At 39.2% G+C, this 15,032-nt stretch overlaps 5 non-coding genes across 5 annotated transcripts; all 5 read right to left on the reverse strand.

Annotated features, from left to right (window-relative positions):
• Window positions 1-3,082: 3,082 nt before the first annotated feature.
• TRNAL-CAA lies at window positions 3,083-3,189 on the reverse strand. Its single transcript has 2 exons — window positions 3,152-3,189; window positions 3,083-3,128 (listed from the first exon to the last, which is right to left on the reverse strand). It is a non-coding gene; the product is annotated as a tRNA-Leu (tRNA).
• A 5,175-nt stretch (window positions 3,190-8,364) lies between these two features.
• Window positions 8,365-8,471, reverse strand: TRNAL-CAA. Its single transcript has 2 exons — window positions 8,434-8,471; window positions 8,365-8,410 (listed from the first exon to the last, which is right to left on the reverse strand). It is a non-coding gene; the product is annotated as a tRNA-Leu (tRNA).
• Window positions 8,472-11,914: 3,443 nt separating this feature from the next.
• On the reverse strand, window positions 11,915-11,987 carry TRNAV-CAC. Its single transcript has one exon. It is a non-coding gene; the product is annotated as a tRNA-Val (tRNA).
• Window positions 11,988-12,375: 388 nt separating this feature from the next.
• Window positions 12,376-12,448, reverse strand: TRNAK-CUU. The gene has a single exon. It is a non-coding gene; the product is annotated as a tRNA-Lys (tRNA).
• Window positions 12,449-13,236: 788 nt separating this feature from the next.
• On the reverse strand, window positions 13,237-13,308 carry TRNAA-UGC. The gene has a single exon. It is a non-coding gene; the product is annotated as a tRNA-Ala (tRNA).
• Between the last annotated feature and the right edge of the window lie 1,724 nt (window positions 13,309-15,032).

Here is a 15,032-nt window from a genome sequence, read left to right on the forward strand (position 1 = left end):
CATTTCATCCCTTCGTCTTCTCATCTGAAAAAATGAGAGGGTTGAGCTAGATGATATCTAAAGTCTCTTCCCTCTGGAAATCCTATAACCTTCAGTCAACCACCAAGCAGCAGTTAAAAACCCAAGCATACCTCAGGCAGCATTCGAAATAGCAATAGGGTTCCTTTCAAACTTGTCTCCTCCGGAGTGGAGTGGAGTGGAGTGGAGTGGTTAGGTTTGGGTGTTTATAATACTGTTGATCCATGTTTATGAATAAATAACTGAATGACAGGTAGTTAGATAAATAAAATTCTAGCTCCATTTTGTTTCACACTTTCAATAAAATATAAATCTGAGAATGATATAATTTTGATTATGAAAGAAGATATGGCAGAACTCTATGGTTCCAACAAGATTCCCCCAACCTAGAATATTCCTGCCAGCTGGAAAATCCCGTTTTTGAAAATACTCATACATTATCTATGGAGGACATTTTCCTATCTTCGATGAGCTCTGTGCTTTGCATTTATAGTCTCTCCACCTCAACTCCTATCCTCATACAAGTAGACTTTAACATATTTTAACATATATGCTTCCTCAAATACCCTTACTTAGTTTCTCAATCTACTTAGTTCCATGACATACCTTTGATCATTTATAAGTCTTCTAGTTCTATTTTAATAAGCTCCCAAATTCCTTTATCTGACCATAATCATTCATCATTTCATCATTTCCTATGCCTTAAGACTTCTTATCCTTGATCTTCAATCTTAAAGTGACTTCTTTACTGTCACTTGGCAGAACTTTCCCAGGCCAACATCACTCATGAGCTGTTTATACACTTTTCTTTCTATTCCTATGTGGTCTCCTTGGTGAAACAGTTCAACTTTATATTCTCCACTCTTCAATCTCTTGTCTTTTGTCCTCTCTGAGATCCTGGATTACAAATTCTAATCCTGGACTACTCCCAGAATCTGCCCCTTTTTGCTTTTGTTTGCTTGCTCTTGAATTAATTAGAGGTAGAGGGAATTTTTTGATAACAGAATCTCTATCTATTTATTGACTCCTTGCCTGATGCTTACAAATGCATTCTTGTTTACCTATCTTTAAAAAACAAAACAAAAACAAAATCCCTTACCCGATCTACTACCTAGGCTAGCTAATTTATCTCTCTCTCCTCTTCTCAGCTAAATTCCTTGAGAAAACCACTTACCTTCCTAGTTGATAAATGATCAAAGGATATGAACAGACAATTTTCAAAGGAAGAAATCAAAGCTAAAAATAGCCACATAAAAAAATTAGAGTAACTCAGATTCCACCTCATACCCATTAGTCAGGCAAAGTTGTCAAAAATGAATGAGAAATGTAAGAAAAACTGGGGGAAAACAGGTTTGTTACTGCATTGGTGGTGGAGCTTTGAATTGGTCCAACGATTTAGGAAAATAATTTGGAACTAAGCTTCTCTAATTTACTAAACTGTACATACATACTCTTTGACCCCACAATACCACTACTAGGACTATATCCCAGAATCGCCAGAGAAAGAAGAAAATGACATATGTAAATGTATTTTATTATTTAACATTCCTTAACATGCACCAGCTCTGGCCTTAAAACCTAGCCAGAAAAATCTAGTTCCTATATTTTAAAGGGTTCACAGTGTGGTAGAACAAAAGAAGAAATATTTCATGGTAATTATCTTAACCTTTTCCTTTATACAGGTTGGACTAATTTTTCTTTAAAAAGCACTTAAAAAATACTTTCATTTTTGGCATTCCCTGAGACTTGGTTAACTCAGAGAACTAAGTGCTTAGATTGTTGGGTTCCACCCTCATCAGCTCTCATCACCTGAGTAGGAAAACAGCCACAAAGACATCTTTCTGAGTTCAAATCTTGCCTCAGACATTAACTAGCAGGGTGACCCTGAGCACTTAACCCCTTTTGCCTTAGTTTCCTCATTTGTAAAATGAGCTGGTATCTTTGCCAAGAAAACCTCAAACGGGGTCTTGACGCCTCAGACACTATTAAAAAACAGCCACAAGGACTTTTATAGGAATGGAGGGATCTTTTGGAGGGTTGACTTGATCATGATGGATATAGCAGGTAAAGGAGCTCAGTCAGTTATCCAATCAGTCAATAAACATTTATTAAGCACCTACAATGTGCCCAGTACTGTACTAATTTCTAACTGTATTGCTAAATTTAATGGCACTAGGACTCCTGGGATCTTTTGACCTGGGTCTTAGCTATTCTGACCATACTCATCATGCCCACTAGATTAGCTCATGAAGGATTTAGGCTAGAGCAAAATTCTCTCTTTTTTAATCTGGCTTCCTTTTCCTTTACAACGTGTCTGAGTGTGGCTCTACCATAGGTCGGACACAAATAGCCAATATAAGCAATAAACTATAAAAAGTTGTTTTCAGTTGCTTATGAGGCAGAATTCTGGGGAAACCCCTCCATTTGCTACTGTTGCTGCTTTTGGCTGCATCCTTTTCTCTCCTACTCTTACTCCCGCTCTTCTGCAAACTCCCTCAATAGCCACTGTAGCAGAAAACTCCTCCTTCCAGTCCTGATCCTATGATTCAGCCCTCCCTTCTCGAAAGGGAAGAAATCCAATTCACAAGGTCTTTAGCAATTTAGATCTGGACATTTTATGCTTCCCGCTCCGATGCTGGATTTAGAATTCCTTCCCTCACCTAAGCTGCTCACCTTAAGCCCTCGTCCCCTGTACATTTTTGTGTGTATGGGGATGGAAGTGGTTCCTTTGTGCGGTTTATATGAAAACAAGATTCTTGGAACGCCGTGGCCCCCAGTCTTCTGTATTTGTATACTTTTGATCTAATGTTGTTGTTCATTGGTTTTTCTTGGTAAGCTTATTTGGTTTTTTTCTTTTTGGATGGGAGGCTGGCGTATAGGGAGTTGTTTGCTATTTCTCCCTCCAAACTCTTTTGAGAAATGGGGAAAATCAGGTCAACCGAGTTACAATATATGATTTGGCTGGTGTCACACACCCAAAGGTCTGAGCAAATTTGAACTCTGGAAAATTCCTGTCATCACTAGATTCAGCTCCCTATTTACCTAATCGCCCAAAAAATCGATGTGTCAGAAGTGGGATTTGAACCCACGCCTCCATACGGAGACCAGAACGCCCAAGCTGGGAAGGTAGAACCTTGAGTCTGGCGCCTTAGACCACTCGGCCATCCTGACACTACGCTTCAGGTTGCTCCTATTACCTTTAGTAGTGAGTTCCTTTCCCTCCCTCTTCCTTTTTTCCTCAGGAAGAGCCTCTTATTCTTTTAATTTTCTTCTTCTAAAACCATAGAAATTGAATAAAACCAATCCAAAAGTCTTAATTGTCTTATATACCTTTCTCTATTACCCTTAAAGGTAGAGAATTCAGTCATTTTCATTTCTTGACGTCAGATAGTATCTTTCAAATCAAATCAAATGTGTAACTAAAGTTCCTCTTGTTTCTTGAGTTTCCATTTTAAAGTGTTAAATTTGACTGGTCGCCTATGAAAAAAAATTTTTTTTTTAAATAAAATAAGTTAACTCAGTTCTGGCTGTTTCATCAAGAATGTTTGGAAATCCTCTGTTTCAATAAATATCACTTGTTTCTCCTTGTAGAATAACACTTAGTTTTGACTTATTTATCCTTGGTTGTAAGAGTTTATCTTTTGCCTTTTGAAATATTTTCATTCTAAGATTTCTGCTTCTACAATGTGGCAGCTGCCAAATCTACTGCAATTCTGACTATGTTTTTTTGGAATTTGAACTGGTTTGCTGTTTGGAGTTTTTCCCCCCAATATTTTTCTTTTCCTTAGAGTTCTGGATTTTAGTTTTGATGTTTCTTAGTCTTTTTCATGTTGCGGTTTTTCCCCCTGTAGGTGACCAGTTCTTTCTATTTTTCTTTACCTTTTGATTTTCTTATGATTTCCAGGTAGTTTAATAAATCTTTTTTTTAAAGCCCTTACCTTCCATCTTGGAGTCAATACTGTGCATTGGCTCCAAGGCAGAAGAGTGGTAAGGGTAGGCAATGGGGGTCAAGTGACTTGCCCAGTTTAAAAAATCTTTGACCTATCTCCCTGGCCAGTTATTTTGGATAATATATACCTTACATTTTCTTTTTTTTCTTCCAGTCTTTTAATTTTATTTTAGTATTTCCCATTGTTTCATAAGTAGTTTCTCTTTAACCAGTTCTAATTTTCATGCAGTTAAATTTTTGGATATGATATTAATCTTAATCTGTTCCAAGCTATCCTCTTTGCCATTCTTTCCTCCCTAGTTATCATTTAATATCTTTTGTTTAATTTCTTCTAGATACTATTCTTAATCCTCATGGACAGGATACTCTTTTCTCCCAGGCTCTTAGTTATGTTACTGGAGGAATGAAAATGAAAGATGCAGCTACCAAAAGGGAAGGTTTATCCTTTGGGCTTTTCTCAGTCCAAAGTAATTCTTCATTTTTTTTTTTTTGTATTTTCTTCTTTTTACTCATATCTCTAGCCTAAATTTCTATCACAGGGACTTTTGCTTGAGTCAAACAGCTTTTATTCTCCTGTGTGTAATCCCTAGATCCTGTGAGTAAAACTCTGCTTAGTCTTAAGTAGTTTGTCTAAGACTAGGCCTTGCCTTATGCAGTAATTGTCTGACTGTTTCTACCTGGATGCTGAGTTGTACACTCAGACCCTGTTGCCTGCTGCATCTGGGACACCTGAGTGACTGAAGGCCCTGTTTTGGTTCTGTATTCTGCTGTGAGACCAGCCCGTTTTGTGTTTTGCCTTCTGTCTACTCTGGCTTGTTTCCACCTGGAACTTCCATAGGATTCTAGAAGCTTTTTTTTGTAGTCTTGAACTGGATGAAAGATTTTATAGCTGATATTTTTTTTTTTCTGTCACTGTTCTTTCTGATACATTTTTATTCCTTTACTGGGCTTTTTTTGGTGGGGAATTGAGACTTCTCTAGATCCCAACATGCAGTAGGTATAGTCCTGTAATCTTATCATATTACACTTGATTCTTTCCCATTCCTCTCTGTCTTTAATTCATTAAGTATTTGTTGTAACTAGCATTTCACATTAAAAAATTCACATGAAATTAATATAGAATGTAACAATGTGCCAAATTAAATATAATCTGGTGTCAAATATTTGATACAGACAATCATGGTAGTAAAACATCAAAAAAAGGATTGGTTTGTTAGTTGGAGTTACTGGGAAGATTTCATGAGGTCCATGTGGCTATAACTATGATTATCCAGTTTTTTCATGGAAATAAGAAAATGTTCTCCAAGCACCTTAGCAACATTCCCTCTAGCAAGGAGCCCAAGACAACTAAAGTTTAGTGTTGTCATATTCTTTGGCTCTTTATACTCCTATCCCAAAGTCTCAAGGAAAAAGTCTTAAATAAAACTTAGGTATAGTTCATATCTAAAGTCTCCCCTAAAAGAGATAAATTTGGTCTCTTTTAGAAATCAACTAAAAGACAGGTATTTATGTCTTCTACCATAAAAAAAAGCATAAAATGTAAAAACATTATAAGCAGATATCAACAGATACTTAAAACAAGAACTGGCAATATTATACTCTACTGGGAAGTAGAGTAGGCCATCCAGGACCCATAATGGAGGGGTTCACAAAGGTCACTTTTAAAAATTAGTTACCTATATATATTTAAAGCTGGAAAATCTGGTTCTTTGTGACATGGGATTTTGTAACATTTCTACCATTTCCTTACCCTCTCCAGGCCTCAGCTTCTTCATCTTTGGAATAAGAGATGTCAAACTCTAGGTCCACAGCTTACAAACAGCTTGTAAAACTCCTGTATACTGTGAAACCAGATTAAAAACATAATTGGGAAATGTTTAACAAAATAAATAAAAATGCAATACAACATAGATAATGTTAATTTGTAGTTTTCTAAGTCAAAATGCAAACCAAAGGAATCCATTTCTATTATAGGTGTGACAGCATTGGGATGATTTTTAAGGTTAATTTTAAATTCAGTACTCTGACTCTATGATTGTCTTTAATCCTAAGAATATCAGATGATAGGAAACTTGCTAGTCTTTGATTAATAGGATATAATGGGGAGAACATTTCTTTAGGCCACTTCTATAGTATAGTAGTTATATTTGCTTCAGATGTTAAAGATTTTTAATTTGGTAAAAACAAGTTTTACTTAGTAAATATGATGAGCTCTTAACTCCAACTAAGTTGCTATCATTCCTTTTCTCTACTTTCTCCGGTTGGTTGTATAACAGGAGTAACCAAGGAATTCTAGATCTACTGGTCAGGACACCTGGCTTGTGGCTTGTGGACTCTGGCTTTGTGGGTATAGTTCTGTGCTATGGCTCAGTTTATGGGGCATACATTATTATCAGGGCCTTGCTAGTCTCTTTGTGTCCTTGCCATGAAGAATTGCAAGAGCAATCTTAATAAGACTATAAATCCTGTATTCATCTCTTTTGAGCCCTGCCTAGTTTTGATGGTAAGTACATGTGCTTCTTTAGAAAAAAAAAATGAGTACTAATAATATTCTCTGTGTTTCAGACTCAGGTCTTACAGAAATAATTTTTACTGAATTTATATTCAGACATTTCTAGCTTGAGATGTCTGAGCTGATATAATTCCTCATGTCTTCAGACATGATTCTTTGCCTGAAGTTAATTTTAAATAATATTTGTAGAGATCTTGAAGGAAAAGTTCTATTATATGTCAAAATACATTTTGGGGGAGGGGTTAATATTTCTGAACAGTCAACATTCAGTTCCTTCCTAGACCACTCTCCTTAGACAGAAAAGAATTTTGTAAGCAATTCCTTATCCTCCAATACAAAAGAAGACACTGACCCTTGGTGGACTGTGGTCAGCCAAACACTTCAAGTGTATTGGAAGGCAAAAGCCTTAGCTTTTGTCCTAAGAAGGAAAAGATTTTAGGTTGGAGGATTAGAATTTGTTAATTTCTAGAGAAACTAAAATATGCTTCCACAATGTCAAGCCCCTGGATGACTCTTAAAATGTGTATAAAAAGGCAGGAGAAAGTTTTAAGAAGCTTGCGCAGCTTTGTTCACAAAAATTTACACAATGAAGAGTAATGGAGTGATCAGGCTGGAGTCAATAATAAAAATCATCTTAATCTTTATTTATATCTCTATTATGTAGCATAGTATCTGGCATCTAATAGGTACTTAATAAATGTTTATTGACTGACTGACTAATGAATATTTTAATAATATTTTAAGGCTTTAGAAGAACTCTCCCCTTTCAACTCAACTTTGTGAGATGGAAGCAGCACCATCTCCACCTCTTATATAATATTATCCCAGTTTACTGATTAAGAAATTAAAGGTCCCCTCAAGAGAGTTCATGACACACTAAGAAGGGGAAAATGCTTCTGCCCCCTCTTCCAACAAATTTAAATGCAACAAACTTTTATTAATATAGGTCTACTTTGTTTGAGGCATTTTACTAAGAGTTGAAGATAATATAAAAAAGAAAAATGTCAGGGCAGCCTTGGGAGATGAGTGCAGGATTTCAGGCAAGAACACTAAACCTAAATTTCCTCTATGCCGTTTACTATTTGGAAAGCTCTGGGCAAGTCCAGGGCCTAGCAAAGGTTCTAGGCACAGAGTAGTAATTATCTCTCCAGGGCTCATTTCTTATTGGCAAATGGAAGGAGCTGTACTAAAAGGCACAGAAAGATTTTAAATCTATGAACCAGTTGTCTAGTCACTTACAACTGATGAAGACATTATTCTCAGCTTCTTCTAGGAGATATTTCTGAATTAAAGTATTCCACAATGGAGTCTATGCAAGTTAAATCCTTTTAAATATGTGTCCAGCTCTATCTTGCCAAGTGGCCTCCAGAATGAAGAAACTGGCCACTGCAAATTAACTAATATTAATACTAATAATAGCTGATTAAACTCTCTTTTAAGGTTTGCAAAGTGCTTTGCACATATTACAGATGTCAATACAGACAGAAAAGATGGTACATTATTAGGTCTTAGTAGGAAGATTTATCTGAAAATACTATTTGTCATATGGGATGGGGAGGAGGAGAGCTACTGGAGGAAACTATAATGCTGTAAAAAACAAGAGACATCAGTAAAACCCTTAGCATTTTTTTTTTTTAAGGTTTGTGGAGTGGATCCAGTTCAGGTTGTCAGTGCCTTAAACTGATGGAAGGATTTTAAACAAAAAAGAAGCTTGTACCGTTCAGTACAGACAGGTTTGGGAGAAAAATAAGAAAAAAAATTAACATCTCTCCTAAAAAATGATGTTATAAATGGTAAAAAAAAAAAAACCTCAACAAAAACATTTTTAACTAAAATTGTTTCTTATAAACGTAAATTTGAGTGAAAAATTATTTAAAAAGGGATGTGTCAGAAGTGGGATTTGAACCCACGCCTCCATACGGAGACCAGAATACCCAAGCTGGGAAGGTAGAACCTTGAGTCTGGCGCCTTAGACCACTCGGCCATCCTGACACTACGATTAACAGGCGCTCTTGAAACCTATTCAACTAATACAGAGCCAGGTTCGGCTTCGATTGGTGAATCAGGAGAGGCGTAAAGAAAGAAGTCTTGCATCGCTGTGAGCAGAGACTAAATGTCACAGCGACCCCTACAAAGCAGGAAGTCTTCAGCGTGACAAAACAAAACAAAAAAACCGTATGTTTCTTTTGGATGGAGAGGTTGGCGAGGCAAAACGAGCAGAGCAAAAGCAGCCTGGGGATCCAATGGAATTAAAAAAATAAAACAAGAGATGATGAGATGGAGGGCAAAGCTAGAAGATCCAGAAATGACCAAAAAGGCAGACGGTCCCGGGAAGTAAAATTCTCAAAATGTCCATAGCAATATCTGCGTGTAGTTAGACTTGAGAACTCCCTTAGGGCAGGGACGGTCTTTCCCCCCTTTTTCTAAAGTGTCCTCTGCCCTTAGCACAGTTTCTGACACATAGTAGGAGTACCGTTAACGCTTTTTGACTGCCCAGGTAAAGCTTGAAGATGATAGCCAAAGGACAGACACGGGTCTTCTGAGAGATAAATGGACCCTGGCCGCCACACACCTATGCAGACAGATGTTCCCACATAGACGTCGAGCCCCAGTTGGGGAGAAACAGGGCTTTTTGGATTTTGGAAAAAGAGAAACATGGGAGAGAAACACTGCAAAGAGACTGCCTTTGTGTGATAACATTTTGTAATGTTTAGTCAATTTCTCGACACCATTTCAGGTCCTCTGAGCAAACCCTCCTCCGTCCCCCTCCCCCCCCATCCCCCAAGCTGGCCAGGACAGGAATCCAAGGGGTTAACCGCAAGGACAGAGATTGACAGGAGAGACATCCTATCTTGAGGGAATCTGGAGGGCCGAAGTCATCACCCAGGAGCTGGGATGGGCGACTCCAGACAGGAAGCAGTGTGGCAGACGCCTGCTTTCTAACCTGGTGTCCTACAACTGACTAAGGCCTAGAAACCTAAGCGGTTCCAGGGGTTAGAACCCGCCCAAGAGAGACCGAGAGCTACCAAAGCTGGGGAGCACAGTTGCCTCGAAAGGGAGAGCTAAGCTGAAACTCATCTCAAGACGCCACCCCTATCCTTGATTTCTGTTGTTTTGCCCTCCTCTTTTCTTCCCAGTCACTTGCACACCTTTTCAAAACTCATCTGTTTTTTTTTTCCTTTCTACCTAATTTCTTTTCCTTTTTTCTTTTCCAAAAAGCCAGTATTAAGATAAAACCATAGTTGACAAGATGATTTTGGGGACACACTGCATTTCATTTATTCAAGGGCAGATGAGAGGGAGGCCAGGTACACAGAAATTCTCATTCAGATCAATGGAACTATACCCAGGGGGTTCCAGAGGAAACAAGATATTTTGTTGACACATATGATTGTTGACTATGAAAATAAAACAGAACTATCAAATAGTCAGAAAAGCCACTCTTTAATTAAGGACAGGGATCACAGGGCTTAGTAGGACCCTACACAGAGCTGCCCTGCATGCCTACAAGAGTCTGAGGATTGAACTCTGGGTGTTCTGGGCCCAGGCCCCTAGGAATGCCACAGTACTAGATGACCACTCTAAGGAACAAAAGAATTTAGGGAACCTATATACCATTTGGGAAGATCCAGGGGCTGGGAAAGATGATTGATATTACCATATTAACCAGATACAATCAAGCTTGGGAAAGGAATCATAGCTAGAGACTAGGGTGTAAGGGAAGGGGCTACCTACAGTGGAAACAAAAAACATGGACTTTGCCTGATGTGGGTCTTTCCAGGGAAAGGGTCTGATACAATGGGGAAGACTACCTAAGACAAAAGGATATTTAGCATATGTCTAGCTCTTCTTTACTGGGATTGTCATTTACCCTAGCGTCCATTATTTCACAGGAACAGAGAATAAGTACATGCTTTGGGGATCTCCGATTTACAAGCTAGTCCTAAAACTTGGGGTTCATCAGATCTTACTAGGCTACAAGTTTGGGGTTTCTAGATTCCATGTCGACAGAAGCAATAAATGGGAACTTGGGTAGACTTTTGGAGCTAGTGGAAGATAAAAAGGGTCTGGTATGTTTTGGTCCTTGGAGTCCTGAAAAATCAGACACAATTCAACAACATGCCCCCCTCCCCCCAATTTTTACATCATTTGCATGTTGTTTCTCCCATTAAATTCCAAGCTCCTTGAGAATAGTAACTATATTTGTACTGGGCAATTATAGCTTCAATGTTGATTGACTATTTCCATTTCACATGGTCATAAGGATCACGGATTTAAAATTAGAATCTAGAAAAGATCTCAGAGGGCATTTGGTCCATCCCACCTCTTTTTATTTTTATTTTTTTTTATTTTTATGATGAGGATCCTATCACCAGAGAAATGAGATGACTTGCAAAGGCCATACAATAAGTCATATGCACTATGCCCGCATATAGCCCCATATAGCATCTGAAGGGAGAGGAGGAAGGAGATTTTACTGCAGGGCATGGAAATCTAGAGGCCACTAATAGTTCTATTCTGCTGTGTTCCTCTTACCCTTTGTGGGTGCCAGGTGAACTCTTAAACCTAACTTCCTTTAGCAATCAATGATTTTCAAGGTTATATACATCAAGGTTCTTCCCTTTTGGTAGCTGCATCTTTTATCCTCATTTTTCCAGCTGAATAGTAGGTTTTCCACGGTATGTCACCTACCTCCTAGGTCGCATCCTAAATGTCCTGCCCCTACAGGGTCTTCCTCTACAAAAAATTCCGGGTTAAGGCAGTGTTCCTCTTTGAGGGCTTATGGTTAAGTGACTTAAAACAAATTTTAGTTCTCAACAATCCCCACAGGATTGAGTGTTGAGGGGTGAAGAAAAAGAAGCTGAAACCTTTTCATTTTCCAAGCAGTTACTTTGAAAGGAACCATGCAAAGTTGGAGAAGAAAATTGGAGTTCATAAGGGATACGGAAAACCTTAAGTAGATGGGGAGGGAGGAGTGGAATAATATTATATAAATGGTGATGTAATTCTATTAAAAATCGTGGCCTTTTTCATGATAATTCAGAAACTTTTTTTTTTTCAGAAATCCTAGAGGAAATAATTGACTTTTTAAGGTTCAGGAAGTTGAAAATAGTGGAGTGTGGAGAGAAAACTTATGATTTTGAAATGAGGTTTCCTCTGAAAAGAGCAGATCCAGATAAATCTTGGAAAGGATAGAAAATTAAAATACAAAGACTTTTAAAAGATGCGATATAAAATGATGACATACTTACTGTGTAAAAAAATGACTAAAGGAATCAACACCAAGTGGGAAAGTAAATCCAATTTGGGGGTGACCTATTAGATTAGAATGGCAAATACTGGTAATTTAATAACTAGAGGCATATCCTGGTATAGGGTAGAAGAAAAGCAGAAGGGAGGTTACACTGTGATGAAGAAAAGCAGTCATACCTTGCTGTTTCCGCCCGGTTTCGAACCGGGGACCTTTCGCGTGTGAGGCGAACGTGATAACCACTACACTACGGAAACCAGCTGTGAGAAGTTTTCCCACAACTATTAATAATGGGGAGGAAGATGGAACTGGCCCAAGACTTTATACACAAGAGTAAGACAACAAATTATAGAATCTTCAAGGTGACACCTTTGAGGAGGACAGTGTACATCGACCCGCAAGTCACTTAATATTTATCGACTTTCCGTTATTTGAAAAGTAGCTGTGGCTCAAACAAGGAAAAACTCTAGGTAAATCATGGTATAACTGGGGTGCAAAGAGAGGGGAAGGGACTCTTTCTCATTCCGCAGAAATCAACAAAGTTTGAAGAGATGCAAGAGTATGTACTTTGCATCGGCGCCTGTAGGGAAGTTTAAAAGGCACTTTCGCCCCTATAAAATACAGGCGTGGAAAAAAAAATACTAGCGCCCAACGTGGGGCTCGAACCCACGACCCTGAGATTAAGAGTCTCATGCTCTACCGACTGAGCTAGCCGGGCAGCTGAACACTAGACTCGTCAATTCCTTTTTTCAAAAAGTATTAAGTTCTCTCAAGCTTATTTCGATTGATTCTTTCTCTTTCAAATGAATAAAAGCTAGCTGGGAAAACACCTCCCTTCTGGAGACGGAACTCCCTGCCAATTGTGAAACAGCCCCCCGCCCCCTTAATATCTTTCCTTCATTAAGAACAATTCTTAATAATTACTTGTTCTCGCCCTGCTGTCTCCTTAGCCTCTCAGTCTTTCCCTTCTATTTTTCTCCTCTCTGTAGGACGGTCTCCTCTAGTGCTCTGGCTTCAAGGGGAGACCACAAAATCAATTCTCATCAGGTCAGAGCAACCAGTAAGCGCCTCACGTCCCCTTCTGGAGGTCGGCGTGACCGCAGTGGGGGACGGACCACAGTCCCGACCAGACGCGGCCCCAAGCCCAACGAAGTTCATCCTAGGCCGAGCACGAAGACGCAGGCGCAGGGTAGGACGGGAGGGGGAGGGAGAAGGAAACACACGAGGAATGTAAGGTTAAACTCGGGGGAGGGGCTTCGCGCAAACAAAGCTACTCCGCGCATGTTAAGTGCCCAGGCGGTTCCTGGGAGGGCCCTCTGCTGGAAGTTGGGTTGCTGAAGACGCCATAGCGTCGGGATAAGGGGGCAATAGTAAGCACTCACCTGCAGTATGAGGGTTCGTTCTCTGCTTTCCTCCATTCTTTAAGTACAATGTACACTTTTATTTCTATGTTGGTGGATTATTTTATTAGTTTGCAATTAGAAGAGAGAAAAAAAATGTTACATGTGGAGATGCCGGGGATCGAACCCGGGGCCTCATACATGCAAAGCATGCGCTCTACCACTGAGCTACATCCCCTCACTGAGAAACTCTATCTTTGGATTGCCTACTTGATGATATAGCACAGAATTGCCCATTCTAGTCAGTTACTGGTAAAATTTAAATAAAAAAAAATGAAAGAAAATGGGAAAGGTGGAATGGTGGGATGATAATCTCATGCTTTAAAAATGGCAATTTAACTGCGTATTGTTTCCCCCCCATAGGATGGAGGGAATGGGAGAGAAACATAAATCTTCCTATGCAATAAATCCCCGCGAAAATGATGCCATTCTACATTTGCAATTACTCCCTTATTAATTCTTTCAAGGTCTTTTGCAGTAGCTCTCCCACCGCCCACCCATGTTTTACAGTATTACCTATACCTTATGCATAAGGTGGTGATAATGCTTTCTGCTCAGAACCTTTAAATGCCTGAAATAAAATCCAAACTCCTTAGCTTCATTTTAGGATCACCCTCCCATTTCTTCCTATTTCAAACTACTCTAGTCCCTATAATCTAAAATTATTGTAAACGTTACTGTGGTCTGGTGGCCTAGTCGTTTTTTCCAATATCTTAAAGCCAGGAACGAATTCATCCCATCATTACTTGTTGAATGCTACCTGCCCTCCAAGACCTACTAATGCTACAAAGGCTTCCTTAGTCCAGCCATTAAATCATTACTGATTTCCCTAATACACTCGTCTTTCCTCCTCTGATCTAACCTTGCAGAGGAATTGTCCAGCCTTGTATTCCTTCAGTCCTTCCCCTCCCCAAGGAGTCCTCTCTTTTCCTTGAACCCAGGCACCAGTTTCAATCCTGGAGTATCTGGCCTCTAATGAAAAAGAAGAGAATATTTAAACTCTTTTCTCAATGTTTTCTGCTTTAAGAGCCCCAAATGGTGCCTGAACACATCCCTCCCCCACCTCCAATTACTAAAAGATTAGATTGTGGCTCATGCCCAGCTGTCTCCAGAAGGAGAGAGTAGAAAGTTACTCAAAGTAAAATATAAACCAAATCTGGGACAACTGTTTGTTTCTTATCCTTAAAAGAAACATAAGCCTCACAGAAAGCATTGCTGTGGGATCCAATAAGGACTAAAAACAGGATTCAGTAACTTAATTTATAACTACTCTTATAACGGAGGGGATGTAAGGAGGGTGTTGATTAACTAAATTAAATCTCAACAGAGCACAAGGCAATTTGCAGGCCTGCTGAGGAAGCATTTTACATTCACTTCAGCCCTGTTAATTCAGAAGTCCATAATTTCTGGCCAGAGAGGCCCAGGAGTTTTGTTTCTTCCTCTTTCAAGTGATTATTACTGATGAGGAAATTCCCCTTGTCTCCAGGCAACTCTTTTCTCGATGGACAAGGACCTCTGGATTTATCAAACTCATAAGATATCATTGAACCCTGGATGGATCCACTTTGAGTCTGATACTTTGTCAATCATTCAGGAAAGGAAATATATATTTAAAAAAAAAATAAAGGGAAACCAGGAACTCAAGTACAAGCTGGCCTAATAGACTATTCACTATAGTAGGAGTTAGGATTTCAGGATGGGGAAGGGCCATCCAATTTTCCCTTCCATCCCTGGAAACCTTGGAGTTACCTGATGCCAGAGAGAAGACTGAAGAAACAGAGGGCCCTCTCCTTGAAAATCATGTGTCTTCTTGCTTCACTTTTATCCCACTGTCACGGGGTGGGGAAGGACCAAGGAACCAACCATTCAGGGTTTTCTGCACCATACCAGAGCAACCAGTCT

Source organism: Gracilinanus agilis, chromosome 4, assembly GCF_016433145.1.
Source record: "Gracilinanus agilis isolate LMUSP501 chromosome 4, AgileGrace, whole genome shotgun sequence".
Lineage (NCBI taxonomy): Eukaryota > Metazoa > Chordata > Mammalia > Didelphimorphia > Didelphidae > Gracilinanus > Gracilinanus agilis.